The sequence below is a fragment of the Balaenoptera ricei genome, chromosome 4 (genome assembly GCF_028023285.1).
Source record: "Balaenoptera ricei isolate mBalRic1 chromosome 4, mBalRic1.hap2, whole genome shotgun sequence".
Classification (NCBI taxonomy): domain Eukaryota; kingdom Metazoa; phylum Chordata; class Mammalia; order Artiodactyla; family Balaenopteridae; genus Balaenoptera; species Balaenoptera ricei.
The window spans coordinates 143944893-143960672 of NC_082642.1; the positions used below are offsets into that span (position 1 = coordinate 143944893).

Consider the following 15780-nt stretch of genomic DNA (forward strand, 5'->3'; position numbering starts at 1 on the left):
TCAGGAGAACAGCAAAGTGAATTAGTTTTATATATTTATATATATGTATATACACACACACATATGTATTTTTCTTTTTCAGATTCCCTTCCATTATAGCTTATTATGAGATATTGAATATAGCTCCCTGTGCTATACAGTAGGTCCTTGCTGTTTATTTTATATATAGTAGTGTGTATCTGCTAATCCTGAACTCTTAATTTATCCCTCCCCCACCTTTTCCCTTTGGCCACCATAAGTTTGTTTTCTATGTCTGTGAGTCTATTTGTTTTGAAAATAAGTTCATTTGCATCATTTTTTAGATTCCATATATTAGTGATATCGTGATATTTGTCTTTCTCTGTCTGACTTCACTTAGTATGATAATCTCTAGGTCCATCCATGTTGCTGCAAATGGCATTATTATTTCATTCTTTTTTTTTTTATTGGAGTATAATTGCTTTACAATGTTGTGTTAGTTTCTGCTGTACAAGGAAGTGAATCAGCTATATGTATACAAATATCTCCTCCCTCCCGGACCTCCCTCCCCACCTCCCCATCCCAGCTATCTAGGTCACCACAGAACACTGAACTGAGCTCTTGGTTCTATACCGCAGGTTCCCACTAGCTATCTATTTTACACATGGTAGTGTATTTATGTCAAACCTATGACTGAGTAATAGTCCATTATATATATGGAATATATATATATATATATATATATATATATATATACCACATCTTCTTTATCCATTCATCTGTCAATGGACATTTAGGTTGTTTCAATGTCTTGGCTATGGTAAATAGTGCTGCTATGATCACTGGGGTACATGTACCTTTTCGAATTAGAATTTTCATCTTTTCTGGATATATACCCAGGCGTGGGATTGCTGGGTCATATGGTAACTCTATTTTCAGTTTTTTAAGTAACCTTCATACTGTTCTCTGTAGTGGCTGCACCAAATTACATTTCCACCAACAGCTCTATATACATTTATGTTTGATCTGTGAAGAACAAATAAAAGTGGATCTTACTCCAAGAGTTCTATGTATTTTGTTGGAATTTCTTATCACACAAGATAGAACAAGTTCTTGGTAGATCAGCATCAATAAATCACTTTTACTGATTGCCTATTTTGTGCAAGGCACCACAGAGAAAGCAGAGAGTAATAAGATGTGCTGGTGAAGAGCTCATAATCTAATAGGGAAATAATCAGCTCATCATAAAAAAAATACAAGGTACCTGTGGTTGGCAGAATAATGCCTCCTCCCTCAGAAAGTCCATGTCAAAATCCCTAGAACCAGTGAGTATGTTGTATCACCTGCCAAGGAGAAATAATTGTTGCTAATCAGGTGACCTTAAAATAGGAAGATTATCCTGGATTTTCCTGGCAGATCCAATACAATCATGAGTCCTTAAAAATGAAAGAAGGAGGCAGAAGGGGAGTCAAACTGATGTACAGTGAGAGGGATTTGACTTGCTGTTACTGGCTTTGAAGATGGAGGGAGAGGGCCACGAGCCAAGGAGTGTGGCTTACTTTAGATGCTAGAAAAGATAAGGAAACAGATTCTCTACAAGGGCCTCCAGGAGGAATGCAGTCCTGCCAATAACTTGATTTTAGCCCAAGGAGATGTGTCAGACTTCTGATCTACAGAACTGGAAGATGATAAATGCGTGTTGTTTCGAGCCACTAAATTTGTGATCATTTGTTACAACAGCAATGGAAAACTAATACAGCACCGTATTATTAATGCCCAATGAAAGGGTAAAACAATCAAAAGAGGGAGAGACAATGTGCGTGAAAGTATTTTTTTGAACTCGAAATCCTTATTTAAATGTGATTTCCATTCTTAGCTATTGTAAAAAAATAAATTTTAGAGTATTTCAGTTTTCTTCAGTATATGGCTAGGAGTGTAAATCTTGACCTATTTATGTGAGATAAAACTCTGGTTCAATCACTTTAGAGCTGTGGGATCTTATTAATTTTAAGCTCTCAAATTCTCTAAGCATCATTCTTTCTTCTCTTGAACATAAAACAAGTGTATAAGTCATATATATGCATGTATAGTGATATATAAATTCATATACATGCACAGTTGACTGTTGAACAACAAGGGTTTAAACTGGGCAGGTTTACTTACATGTAGATTTTTTTCAATAAATGTATTTAAAAAATTTTTGGAGGTTGGTGACAATTTGAAAAAACTCACAGATGAACCATATAGCCTAGAGATACTGAAAAAATTAAGAAAAAGGTATGTCATAATTGAATGAAATATATGTAGATACTAGTCTATTTTAACAGTTACTACCATAAAATATACATGAATCGATTATGCAAAGTTAAAATTTATCAAAACTTACACACATAAACACTGACAGACCATACATGATGTCATCAATTACACTAGGCAAACATAAAACAATTATATTGCTGCTTCTTCACTATCAGTGCCTGAATCATTATACCTGTAAATAAATATGAATATCTTTTTCACATTATTTTTTCATTTTTGATGTCTAGTGTTAGTAACATGTAAAACATCTACAGCATTTTGTATCATATAAGACAATATTGATGTAGATACTGATAGATGATTCATCTTGTAAACAGACGATGTAAACTTATGGTACGCGGTTGACTGTTTATGTTATCAATAAGGCTTCTGGTCAACAGAAGGCTATTAGTAGTTAAGTTTTGGGAGAGTCAAAAGATATACAGGGATTTTTGGCTGTGCAGGGGTTGGTGCCCCTAACCCTGGTGTTGTTTAAGGGTCAACTGTAAATACATATGTGTATATATGTGTGTGTGTATACATATATACACATATATACATATGTCTATAACACATATATACATATAATATATACTTGTATAATATTTATATGTATTGTATATATGGAAGTATATGTCAGTGTCCAGTTAGGAAAGCAGAAACATTCTATATAGATATAATACTGCCTTTACACAAGTACTAGAAAGGCTTAGAAGACAAACAGGAGCTGGTGAGGCGCCCTGGAGATTAGCCACAGCAGGAAGCCACCAACTGCCCCAGGGATAGAATGGCAACAGGAGGAGGTGGCGTTCCCAAACTCCAGATCCTGGGCCCATGGTGAGTTATTCTATGGAGGGTGCTGCTGGGTGGCACAAATGCGGTACCCAGCGAGAGCTGCAGTTTGAAAGGAGATTACTGCTGCCTGAGGCAAATGGAGGGAGAATTGCCTTGGCTGCACTTTCCTTCCACCCTCCAATCTCACACCAGTGCCTCCCACAGGCTGAACCCAGCCGGAAACCACGAAAAACAGTGCCTGGGAAATGCAGCCTTCCGGATAGGGCAGAGCAGGATGTAGGGGAGAGATGGATCTGTAAGCCAATGGCAATAGAGCTGCACATGGACACAAAGATAGTCCCTATGTTATTGGCTTGTTTGTGAGGATTAAACAATCTGAGCTGTGTGAGGCATTTCATGGCACTACTTGGCTGGCACACGGTATGTGTTCAATCGATGTTTGTTATTGTTATTATTGCTTTAAGTTTGATTGCATAATTAAAGTAATGAAGGTGATGCTGAAACGTCTCGCATAATCTAAGATTGTAAACTATTCTAAACACTTTCAAATCTATTAATGTTTCCTCTGGGGAGAGATTATCAATGTGCTGACTTTGTAAGCTGACAAAATGTTGTTGAAGGATGCTCCAGAGAAAACTGGATGAGCGGACTGTGGGGAGAAATATATATCTGCTCTTCGTCTTTGATTCCCGACACGGAGCTTCTAAAACCCTTGGAATTTCCTGATTGATGAGGTGAGAGGAGTGTCTTTTGTTATTCATAATAAGCGCCTTTCAAACATACCTAAATTTATACTACTGAGGCAACTTTTGGTGGACCCCAAAATAGCTTCTGGATGGGGGCTGGTTGCTAGAGGAACCAACCACGTAATTAATTAAAGGCAGGGAGAGGAGTTGGATATTGCGTTCAATCACCAATGGCCAATGACTTAATCAGTCGTGCTCAGGAAATGAAAGCCCCGTAAAAACCCCTGAACAATGGGGTTTGGGAAGCTTCTGAGCTGGTGAACATATCGAGGTGCTTGGGAGGGTGGTGGGCCTGGAGAGGGCATGGAAGCACCAAGCCCCTTCCCCCATACCATACCTGATGCATATTTTCCATTTGGCTGCCCCTGAGTTGTATCCTTTATAATAAACCAGTAATAGTAAATAAAGTGCTTTCCTGTATTCTGTGAGTTGTTCTAGCAAATTACCAAACCTGAGGAGAGCATCATGGGAACTCCTGGTGTATGGGAGCCCTGGGCCTTGCAGTTGGCAGTTGAAGGTGGGGCAGCCTTGTAGAATTGAACCCTTAAATCCGTGGAATCTGATGTTAACTATAGGTAGTTAGTGTCAGAGACTTGGAGAAGTGGTGTCGGAAAAGACACAATGTATTCGGTGTTTGAAGAAAAGAACCCTCTTATTTGGTGTTGAATTGTCAAGTGTAAACACAGGACAGAGGGACACAAAGCTAGCATGAGGTGACTGGTGCAAACAAATCTTCCCCTTGCTCAGCTATACAATTTTTGCTTTGAACACATGTTGGTGAACTATAAAAATAGCTTTTAAATCATCTTTTGAAGAATATTTAATAATAGGACTATGGCTGTCTCTTAGGTTTATTTAACAAACTTATCTACTATATCGTTAACATGGAAAATTTAATGTCTTGCCAAGTAATATATACATGCAAGTCATTGGGAAAGTGTTTCATTTCTATCTTTTTGCACACTGCATCTAGTGTTTGCATTAAAAAAGACCCTTAGTGTCCTTTAATTTCAATCCATTTTTCATCTTTTTGAAAACATCGCATTGTGTCTGAGATCCTAGTTTATTTTAGGCCACTGAAAATTTGTGTATGTGTATACTGGCTACTGTCATGTCTATCTTTCTGTGTTTCTGCTGAACTCCAGACCCACTTTTAGTTAGTTAATGGGCATTTCTACTGGATTTTCCAACAGGAAATCATCCCCCAAAGGCAACACAACAACAAAGGCAACAAATCATTTTTTCTGCTCTTGCAATTCATATCTTGGTGTATAAAACCATCTTCCTCCCTCCCAAAGGCAGACATGAAGCATCAAAATAATGTCTCTCACTCCCTCTTGCTTCCCTCCTCTGACCTTATCCAAACAGTCACTAAATTATGAGTCGACCTTGTTCAAATGTCTCCAATCTGCTTCACCTTCCGCTCTTGCAACCATCACCGTAATTCTGTCTCATGCCATCTCTTACCTGCCTGCCTGACTGTTCAAGATTCTTATCTGCTCTCCTTCCTTCCAATCTGTCCCTTTTCCCACCTAGAACTATGCTGTCCAATATAATAGCCACTAGTCAAGTGTTTATTGAGAACTGAAATGTAGCTGGTCCAAGTCGAAAGGTACTATTCATGTAAAATACACATTAGATTTTGAAGACTTAATCCAAAAAAAAAAATGTGAAATATCTCATTAATCATTTTTATATTGATTACATGTTAAAATAAAATTTGGAATATATTGGATTAGGTAAATTTTATTGCTAAAATTAATTTCACATGTCCTTTTAATTTTCTTTAATGTGGCTTCTAAAAATTTTAAATTACATATGTGGCTCATGTTTGTGGCTCACGTTAAGTTTCTACTAGACAGCACTGACATAGACGATAACAGGTACTCAAGGAACATTTTCAAGTGGAAACCTGCCTCTGAAAGAACACTCTGAAAAAAGACTAGCTATATGAATGTGATCAGGGGTGCAAAGTGAAGGAGAAGAGAGAAAGAAAAATAGATCACACACTCAGCTATATACTGGGGATTGAGTAACCCAAGAAGGAGGAACAGGAGCTCCCAATAATTTGCTTTAACCTAATCATGCTGGGGGATGAATCTGAATTTGAATTCTGAACCATGAGAGTTGGAGAAGGATTTTTGAGACAAATGTATATGTTAGTTAAACATGAACTAACTAAATGAATGCATAAATTGAATGAATGCATAAATTGGCCTGGAGTACCCTACAAACCCTTAAAAAATGTCAATCAAATAATTTTTTGAAAAACAATGATCAGACAAAGACAAATAGAAAGGGATATCAGATAAGAGCAATGTGATTTTGGAAAAGGGAATGAAAGAGACCAGCAATTAATGAGCAATATAATAGAAGAAAATCTCAATCTCAGAAATATGATTAGCATTCCAAGAGAGGTCAAGAAATGCATACTATGAAGCATTTCAGAAAATATAAAGGAGCCCTTGGAAGTTAAAAATATGTTGGTAGCAATGAAAAACTCAGATGAGTCAGAAGATAATATTGAGGAAATCTAGAAACTAGAGCAAAAAGACAGACATAAAGTGGGATTAAAAAAGGATAAGAAAATTATATGATCAGTTTAGGACTTCCAACATCCCAGTAATAGAGGTTTCAGAATGAGAAAATGGAGAAAATTATCAAAGAAATATATTTTTAAAATAATTTCAGCACAAAAGAACAGAGGTTTCCTAATTACAAGGGCTCACCAAATGTCCCACACCATAAATAAAAATAGACCCAGACCAAGAAAAAGAACTGTGAAATTTAAGAGCAATTTAGGCAAAGAAAATCCTCTAGAAGCTTCCAGAAAGAATGTTTTATGCAACAGATGAAGTATTAGAAGGTCATCAAAGTTCTTAATAAAAGGTTGGAAATCAGAAGACATTGGAGAAATACTTTCAAAACTCTTTGCAAAAATGATGTACAAAAGAACGTTTATACCAGCTAAACCAAATATCCAGTGTGTGAGTTCAGGGATAAGATAATTTAAGATATGCAAAACTCAAAAAAATTGTCTTCCATAACCATGAAACTTTTTTAAGACATTGTGTTCTGCTAAAGTCAGGGAGAAAACCTAGAAACAGGAAACCACTGGGTCCAGCACAAGAGGGAAGCAGTGAGAATTTCCAGGAAGGTGGGAAAGAAGTCCCAAGACTATAGCTTTGCACAGTCCTACATCAACCACTTTCTATTTGCAGCACATCAGAATGAGCTGAGAAAGATGTTTTTAAGATTACAGTTTTAAGATGATTAATGTGTTTAACTGTACCATACTGAGAGGAGATTCATATGTTTCGGAGAGCATCTGAAAATAAATCAAAGATAAGAAGGGAGTAAATGAAACAACAACAACAACAAATCAAGGCAAATATGAACTTCAGGGAAAGAAAAATGTTTTTCAGAAAGAAAAAATAGTTACTGTCTACATTACTCACCTTATGATAGATAATACCATATTGATCTAAACAAAATTACAATGCAATTCTCATGGATTGTTGGGGGCAGAGTGAAGTTTGTGTGTGTGGTGGGCTTATGGGGTGAATGAATATGAACAAAGTAAATCTTTGTTTTTCACAGAAAGGCGATTAGTTGAAAACATCTAAAGCTTAACATTTAAACATACTATTTAGAGACATAGATGCAGTATTACGGTTCCCTAGAGAAGCAGAACCATTAGAAATATATATATGTATATATTCCTATATATATATATATATATATATATATATATATATATATATGATTTATTATAAGGAATTGGTTTACATAATTATGGAGGCTGAGAAGTCCCACGATCTGACATCCCCAAGCTTGAGACTAAAGAATGCTGGTGGTGTTCCAGTCCCAATCCGCGGGCCTGAGAACGAGGCCTGCTGATGGTGTAAGTCCCAGTTTGAGGGCAGGAGAAGACGGCTCATCAGTCAGGCAGAGAATGAATTCTCCCTTCCTCCATCTTTTTGTTCTATTCAGGCTACACCCACATTAGGAGGGAAAGCTACTCGACTTTACTCGGCCTTCCAATTTAAATGCTAATCTCTTCCAGAAACAGCCTTACAGATGCACCCAGAAATCATGTTTAACCAAACATCTGAGCAACCCCATGACCTAGTCAAGTTGACACATAAAATTAACCATCACAGATGTAAATATAAAATTTATCCATTAAAGGATATTTTCCATATCCTCTGGAAAGTATTAAGCATCTACTCTTTCTCATAACCAGTCTTGTAGAACTGTTAGAGCTTTAAAAAATGACTTAAACAATGTGCATGAATAAATACAATTAATTAACAAAGTGTTTGAACTTGCATGCAGAGAACCACTGCACAGTTAGAGCATACAGACACAGTTAAATAGGGACAAAATCTATAGACAAAGCTCAGTTCACAGCCCCTGCCAGTGCCTGCCAGAACAAACAGTCCCAACATGGTGACACAAAGCCCCAGCCTCAGATTTTAGGGAGAGCCATGGTTCAACTCTCAAACTTCCAGTGATGGGGTCCAAGACATCTTGCTCAATTTTTAAAATACGCTTTAATAACCGAATGTACCTATATGAGCTTTTACAGAGTTTCTAATTTGTACAAATTTGATACAGTGTCTATGTGAAGTATGACTATAAAGTAACAGGGTAGACCTGAGAGTAAGCCTGCTGCAAGGCACCTATTATCAAATAATAATAGGGAGCATTACTGAATACTTTGTAAGTGTGAGACACTGTCGTAAACCGCTAATATATATTTCCTCACTCAGTACTCACGTGAGAAAAAATGAGAGGTGTATGCAATTATTTCCACTTTATTGATGAAGAAATTAAGGCTCAAGATATAAAATAATTTGCCCAAAGTTCTACATGTGCTTTTAATCCTTGAACTATAATAAGTGGTGATTTTTTTCAGAGTACTAATTTTGAGAGGTGTTACATTTACTTCATTGATACTTCTGCCATTTGCTAAAAGAATTAAAAAGTAGATGAATTCCCACTTCAGATTTGCCTTTCATATCACTCTTGAATATTCTCAACAAGCAGATATTTTGTTTTTCAAGAATGGATTGATTTTCCTTTATATACAAAGTCAATTGGAGCCAAGCTTGATAAAGTAAATTGATAGTTCATTTGGATAATGCTATTTTTTTTTGGTCAAAAACTACATTTGTGAATAGAAAGCATGTTTTGTGACTAATAAATCTACTTGCGAGGAAGTTCTCAAAGAAAAGTTCCAAATGTGTGGTTAGCAGACACTATCATAAAAATATATACAACCTCAAGTGACAATGTTTTAAATGACAATATACATTTGAATGCATATCTATCTATCATCTATCTATCTATCTATCTATCTATCTATCTATCTATCTATCTATCTATCTATCATCTATCATCTATCTATTTATCTATCCATCCATATTTGTTCAAAATTCCGAAAGGGAAACTAAGGAGCAGGTACACCGTCACACTTTTCAAAGTCTTGACTTACGATCTGTTTCTGGAGGAGCCATCTTTTCTGCCCAGTCTCCTGGAGAGCAGGACATGGTCACCCTCACTTTGCCTTGCATTCCCTAGTACCTAGCTTTAATGTAGTACCAAGTGCTTGATCAATAAATACTTGCTATGACAGGCATAAAACATATTCTATGCTTTTACACTAAAAATATTGTAAAACATTAGGAAATGCATTGCTGTTGCCCTTCAGTAGTTAACATACCTAAAAAGGAGTGAAGTTATATAGTCCAGAGGGCATTTCCCAGCATCTGGCCCTCTCTGCTTACAGCTTCCAAGTTCTCCTTAAAGAGAAATATTATGACTGCTGCATTGCCACATTCTAAAGTAGAATCTTAGTTTTGAAATTTCTTAGTCATCTTGTTTTCAGAGTTTAGTCTACTGACCCGTAGAGTTCCTACAGATCATGTCTTTTGATTTGTGCTTGTCAATAAATATTAATGAACTTGTTTCCTGGGATGATTATTTTAAAGAGCAAAACTGAATGAATCCATTAAACCCTAAAATCATTATTCTCTGAACACAATAATATTTTACATGGTTGATTGAATGAGATACAACTAAAGCTTTAAGTACAAGTATTGAGGGAAAAAGTGAGGTACCACCATGAAGCTAGACTTACTTCCTAGAAGTTGTTTGCTTGCTGATTTTGCTGTTTCATCTGCAGTTTGGTGACAGGTTACTGGGTCTATTGCTGTGTCACCATGACTGGAAGGTGGCACGTGAATTTTGTTCACTGTGGTAGTCATCTTATACTGGTTAATGAAGCAAATAACCTCACTCTGATGAAATGCTAAGATTTAACTAATTATTTCAATGGTGATACAGAACCTGTCTACTCGTCTCCTGGGTGGCCCATCCCATCCTGGTTTTCTTTGTCAGATGTATTATTGGCTCTTTCAGTTTTCTGTAAATGAGAAAGAATCTTAGGTTAGTATCACTCCAGTTTTCAATTCTCAGCACAAATTTCCAAATTATGGCTAAAAGTTGGTGAGGATGGCTAAGTGCTTGCTGTGTGTTTTTAGTATTCTCTTCTGGACCTATATGCTTGTTTCATTTTGCTATCTCTAGTCTTAATCAGATGCTGAGTGGTTGAGAAGCAACCTTAACTATAGAGCTCATTAATAGTAAGAAAGAAGGTCTTGCTAGAAAGACTAATCATTTAATAAAGGTAGTTGTCTCTGGTTCTTTATTAGCTTTAGTAGTCTGAATTCTTGTTTACACCTCATTGATTAAACCTCACACAATCCCTCCTCCAAATCAACAAAGACATGAATGATGTTGGAGAGAACATTGAATGGCTAGAAGAATGAATCCTTGCACCCTCATGTATCAGGGATAAGACAGTACAAAGAAAGAGACAAGAATGTCTTGGGTAGAGATGAATTATCTTATGTAAGAGAAGTCAAAACATTCTACTCCAACTCTCATTTCCAAATCATATAGAAGCCTGGGCAGAGACAGAAATATTTGACTTGGCTGAAAGGCAGACTGACCTAGGGAATATGATTAAGCTGTGCTTTACACGATGTGGTTTAAAGCCATTATTAAAAGCTGGTACAAATAAATCTCATAATATGTAAGAGACTGGAAAATACAAGCAAGGCCAGCCTTGGGCAAAATGCTCAGGCAGAGACCTTTTTGATCTTGTAGTTCTCCTCTTCAACTGCTTCTGATAATGGTCTTGCCTGGTGCCTGCCGTCTATCACCAATGGGTCATGATCTGTAATTGACACACTAAAATTTGGATGGCCCCAAAGACTTAATATAGTATTCCTCCTGCACAATTTTTGGAGATCAAGAATAGGGTTCTTCAGCATCTTAAGCTAAAAGATGCCTCCGTGGACATATCAACAAAGATGAGGAGATTCTTGGTCAGGATTCTATTTTATTTTTTTACATATTAAGTCAAAACCACATAGACATTTATTACATGTCTTCTAATTGCCTTCAGAGAAAAGAAATTCCCTCTGTTTCTCCTTGTTTTCTGAAGTTCCTTCCACAAAGGGGTTAACATGCCCGAAATAGCTTGCACTTTATTGTTACTTGTTTGGGAATAAAGAAAACACGAAAAGAATAAAACTCACAGTCTCTTTACTTTTAGAAAGTTATTTGTGGAAGTTTATTTGCTTCTATTTTGCTCTTCAGGAGCGTTTATAGTCGCTGGAGATTTGCTGTCTGGTTTCATGGACAGTTACTTGGTTTAATAATCAGGGAGACGAGGGACTGAATTGCAGCTCAGTTGCTAACTGGCTTTGCACTGGCTCTCGGCTTGAATGTTCTCATCTGTGATGAGGGGGCCATAGAGCCCTCCTAACAGGGTCCGTCTGAGCATCTGCCAGTAGACAGCCTTCAGACTTGAACTGCAGCCTGGGTTCTTCCCTGGGTCTCAAACCTGCCAGCTTACCATGCAGATTTTGGACTTGCCAGCCTCCATAACTGCATGAGCCAATTCCTTGAAACAAATCATCAAATCATTCTCTCTCTCTTCATGTATATATAAATATGTATGTTCATAGATATATCTCCTATTGGTTCTGTTTCTTTGGAGAATCTTGACTAATACAGATTTTGGAAGTAAGAAGCCTGACATTTGGTGAGTCTTCTTTAAACCCTCATCCTGTCACCTTATTTCTATATGAGAAAAGGATGATAGTTACCCTTTTTCCATTGCTCATTTTCATCTTCTTGGTTTAAGTCAGAGAGGCAGGAGAACTAGATAAACACTAAAATTTTAAATGTCTTAGCAGTCAATAGCAAAGTATATGAAAGATTTATTGGGCACCAACCAAATATTTGATTTCTGCTTGTTGACTCAAAATTTTGGTTGATTTGTTTATCAATTATCTCTCTCATATACTCAACAAACGTATAATGAATCAGCATTATGTGCCAGACAGTGTGAAACTTGCAGAGAATGCACAAATAATCCTCTAGTGGAAAGATGCATATGCAAACCTTTATGATATTCATCATAATTAATATTTAATGAGTTATTTTACGTGCTACACACTGTGTTAATCCTTTTACATGAATTACACCTCAGAATGACTTTATGAGGTAGGTGGTATTATTATATTAATTCTACAAATGAGGAATAAGATGCAGAGATTAACTAACTTGCTTAAGGTCAAATAACTGTTAAGGTCAAACAGCCAAGATTCTGAAGGCCCTTAGCCACGTCAATCTCAGCTGGGGGATATGGGACATATGAGCAGTTCTAAGCCTATGAAGATGAATCAAGTGTCACAGATGAGATCATCTTTGAGCTGAGATGGTTAGAGGAAATAAGGATGGACATGTTAATAAAGCCCTGGCCAGAAATGGCTTTGTGTGCTGCTGTACCATCTTGTGAGATGAGAAGACATCTAAACCTTAAAAAAGGTTTTTAATGATAGAAATGAACTTATTTACAAAACAGAAACAGACTCACAGACTTAGAGAATGAATTTAGGGTTACCAGGGGGAAGGGTAGGGGAGAAAGGGGTAGATTGGGAGTCTGGGATTGACATGTACACACTGCTGTATTTAAAATAATATGTCTTTCCATGAAAAAAAAAAAAAAAGACTAAGTTTCAGAACTTTTACAGAAACTATTGGGGGGAAAAAAGCTCTTTTTTTCTGCCAGACTCCATGCTGAAGTGATGTGTGGAAATACTGGGACCCACCAAGGAGAAAAAGTCCCAATGACATTACTGAACTTCTAGATCCAGGCTTGCCTGAAGTCCTTGAAGTTTTAGTTTTATGAGCCAAGAAGTTTCCTTTTCTTTTTCCTTTATTTTTTTTAAAGTCATTTTAAATTTGGGTTCTATTACTTGCAAATGCGAATCCTGACAATACTTCAACAGTACATACTGGTTTTGTTTATTTGCTTGTTTTTAACCTTGGTCTGTAAACTAGATGTGCTTTAGGGAGTAAACATTTATATAGCAAAACAATAAATACAAAATAAAAAGTTTTTACATTAAATTCTCTGATCTGATTTGGGTTTTAGGAAAGTAACTCTGGCAGCAATAGAGAAGGAGAATCAGACAGGAATTAGACCAGAGACAGGGAGACAGGTGAGGGAACTCCCAATTGTCTGGGTAAAGTTGATGAAAGGCTGAACTCAGGCTTCAGAACGGGGAGGAGGAATGAGATGTCAAAGGGATGATGAGTGGCTGGGATAATTTACTGGTTTGGGGGCTTGCAGGTGAGAGAGGAATCCTGGATGACTGCTACTCCTCCAGACCATCTTTCTACTTGGGGTGCCTAGAGGAATGATGATGCCTTTCTCTGTAATAGTGACTGGGGACAATGAATAATCTTTTATTGGGCAGATGGTTAACAGGATTTGATAAGGAACTCATAGACACCGAGGCGGAGATTCCATTGGTCTGTTGACTATGTAGATCCAGACCTCAGAAGAAAAATTAGGGCAGGGATATTAATGTGAGAATCATCAGCATTTAGGAGGTGGTTGAAGTATATGGAAATAAATGGGGCCAGGGAGTGTATGGATGGAGGGGAAAGAAAATACACAAGGTCAGAGCCCTGGCAATCCTAATATTTTAAGCGTGAGGAGAAGGAGGAGGCAACAAAGGAGACAATGAAGCGGGAAATAAAACAGGAAGGTTACTGTCCTAGAACTTGAGGAGTGAGGATGTTTCAATAGTAAAAATTATTAGTAATCTATTAATTACATTAATAATATTTACAAAACCATCAGTAATTATTGCAATTTTGTGCCATGGACTGTGACGGTGGCTTTACTCACGCTGCCTCATTGAATCTTCATAACCATCCTACTTGCTTGTAATTATTACCTCTAAGTTGAGGCTCCAAGAATTTAAATAATTTGTCTAAGATCACACAGAAAGCAAGTATCAGAGCCGGGATTTGAAATCTAGGGAACTACTGCTAAGACTTTTGCGATTGGCCACGGATCAGAAACTCTAATACAAAAAAGTTAAGAACTAAAAATAATTTGATACATAAGAAATGATGGAGACAAAAACCAGATTTCAATTGGTTGAGGAGAAAATGGGAGTTTTAAAAAAGTGATAATCCAAGTACTCTTTGTAGAAATTTGATTGTGAAAGTGTGAAGGGAAGGGAAGAGAGTTTTTTTTTTTTTTTTTTTACCTTTTTAGAGTAGTAGAGCTACTGCAAACTAAAATGCAGTTAATAAACTGAGGAAATGGGAAGTTGTTTCAGAGGGAGACATTAACAGTTTCTGAAAAATGGAAGTTGATAAAATTCATAGAAATAGTGAATGGCATAAAACATCTACCATGAAAATAATACTGAATTTTTCCTTCTGTATTTCAACTCTATTTGAATATTTAAAAGGACAGTAAGTGGCTTTTGATCACTTTTATGTTTTTGCTTTTTTCTGTTTCATGATTCTTGATCCTGTGAATGATGATATATATGACTGCATTTTCATTATTTATAAAAAGTTATCCAAAAACCTTCTTACAGTGCTTGATCAGCTGTCTCCCAAGTTTCATTTCTGTATATACAACTTTGCATTTTGCCACAGTGGAGAGATTTATGAGTGCACATCTTTCCATCCAGTGCTTAGAGACGCTTCTCACATTTTAGCAGTTTCAATTGACAAAAGAATTTCTTTTCCTCTTAGATTTTCCCCAACTGCTCAAGACTTTGGAATGGCTATATGGATGAAACAAATGACTCTTCTGGCGTTGGATGTTGAATGGCTTTACTTTCTCACACATTCTTGGACCTTGGAGTGTTTTTCCCGTGCAGGGCCTGTGACCTACAGATGGCTGTGGTATATTCAATACATTGAAAAAAATACAAAGATGTTCATTATTATATTATTCTACATTTTTCCTTCTTTTCTCGTGGGATTGTTTCACAATGGCTAAATTTAGTGGTCAGCATTTACTGCAAAAAACTGGTGACACAGGGACTCAGGGTCTAGAAATTTATCTCAGCAGAATGGACTTCTAAAATGCCAATCCATATAAACAAGGGAATCATAAATTTTAGCAGAAAGTTGATACATATATATCTCAGAAGGAAAAATGTTTCATTAGACAGTGTAAAAACTTTTCAAGTAAAAGTTATTAAGAAATGTTCTAGATTTGAGAGTGAACATATACAGTAAAATAATATTTTACATCAAATAAGTAGGAAATTATATCAGAAATTGTGATTACTCTAGTAACAAAAAAATGAAAACAAATACATTTCACTTTTAAAATTATTTTTATATTTCTGGGTGAGCCGATTGTAACATATACTTGGAAACCAAATATTAATGTTGATCAATTGTGGAATAGAAGCAAATAAAGTTTTGTGTTGAAGAATGCTGATATCTTCAAAAAAGCCAGTTTTGACATTACTTAGTTTTCTATTTTGAGAAGTGATAAAATATTAGAGCATCAATATCAGACTTGCCTGATACAATATTTTCTTCCTGTTGAATAATCACTTACTAACACCAAGCCAAA

At 36.4% G+C, this 15780-nt stretch overlaps 1 long non-coding RNA gene across 1 annotated transcript in view; it reads left to right on the plus strand.

The window, feature by feature from the left end:
- The window catches only part of LOC132364926 (uncharacterized), a 115310-nt gene extending 99955 nt beyond the window's left edge, over window positions 1-15355 (plus strand). Inside the window, exons 4-5 of the long non-coding RNA XR_009502960.1 lie at window positions 3672-3785; window positions 14943-15355. This is a non-coding gene — a long non-coding RNA (uncharacterized LOC132364926). The remainder of the gene's footprint in view (window positions 1-3671; window positions 3786-14942) is intronic.
- The last annotated feature ends 425 nt before the right edge of the window (window positions 15356-15780 follow it).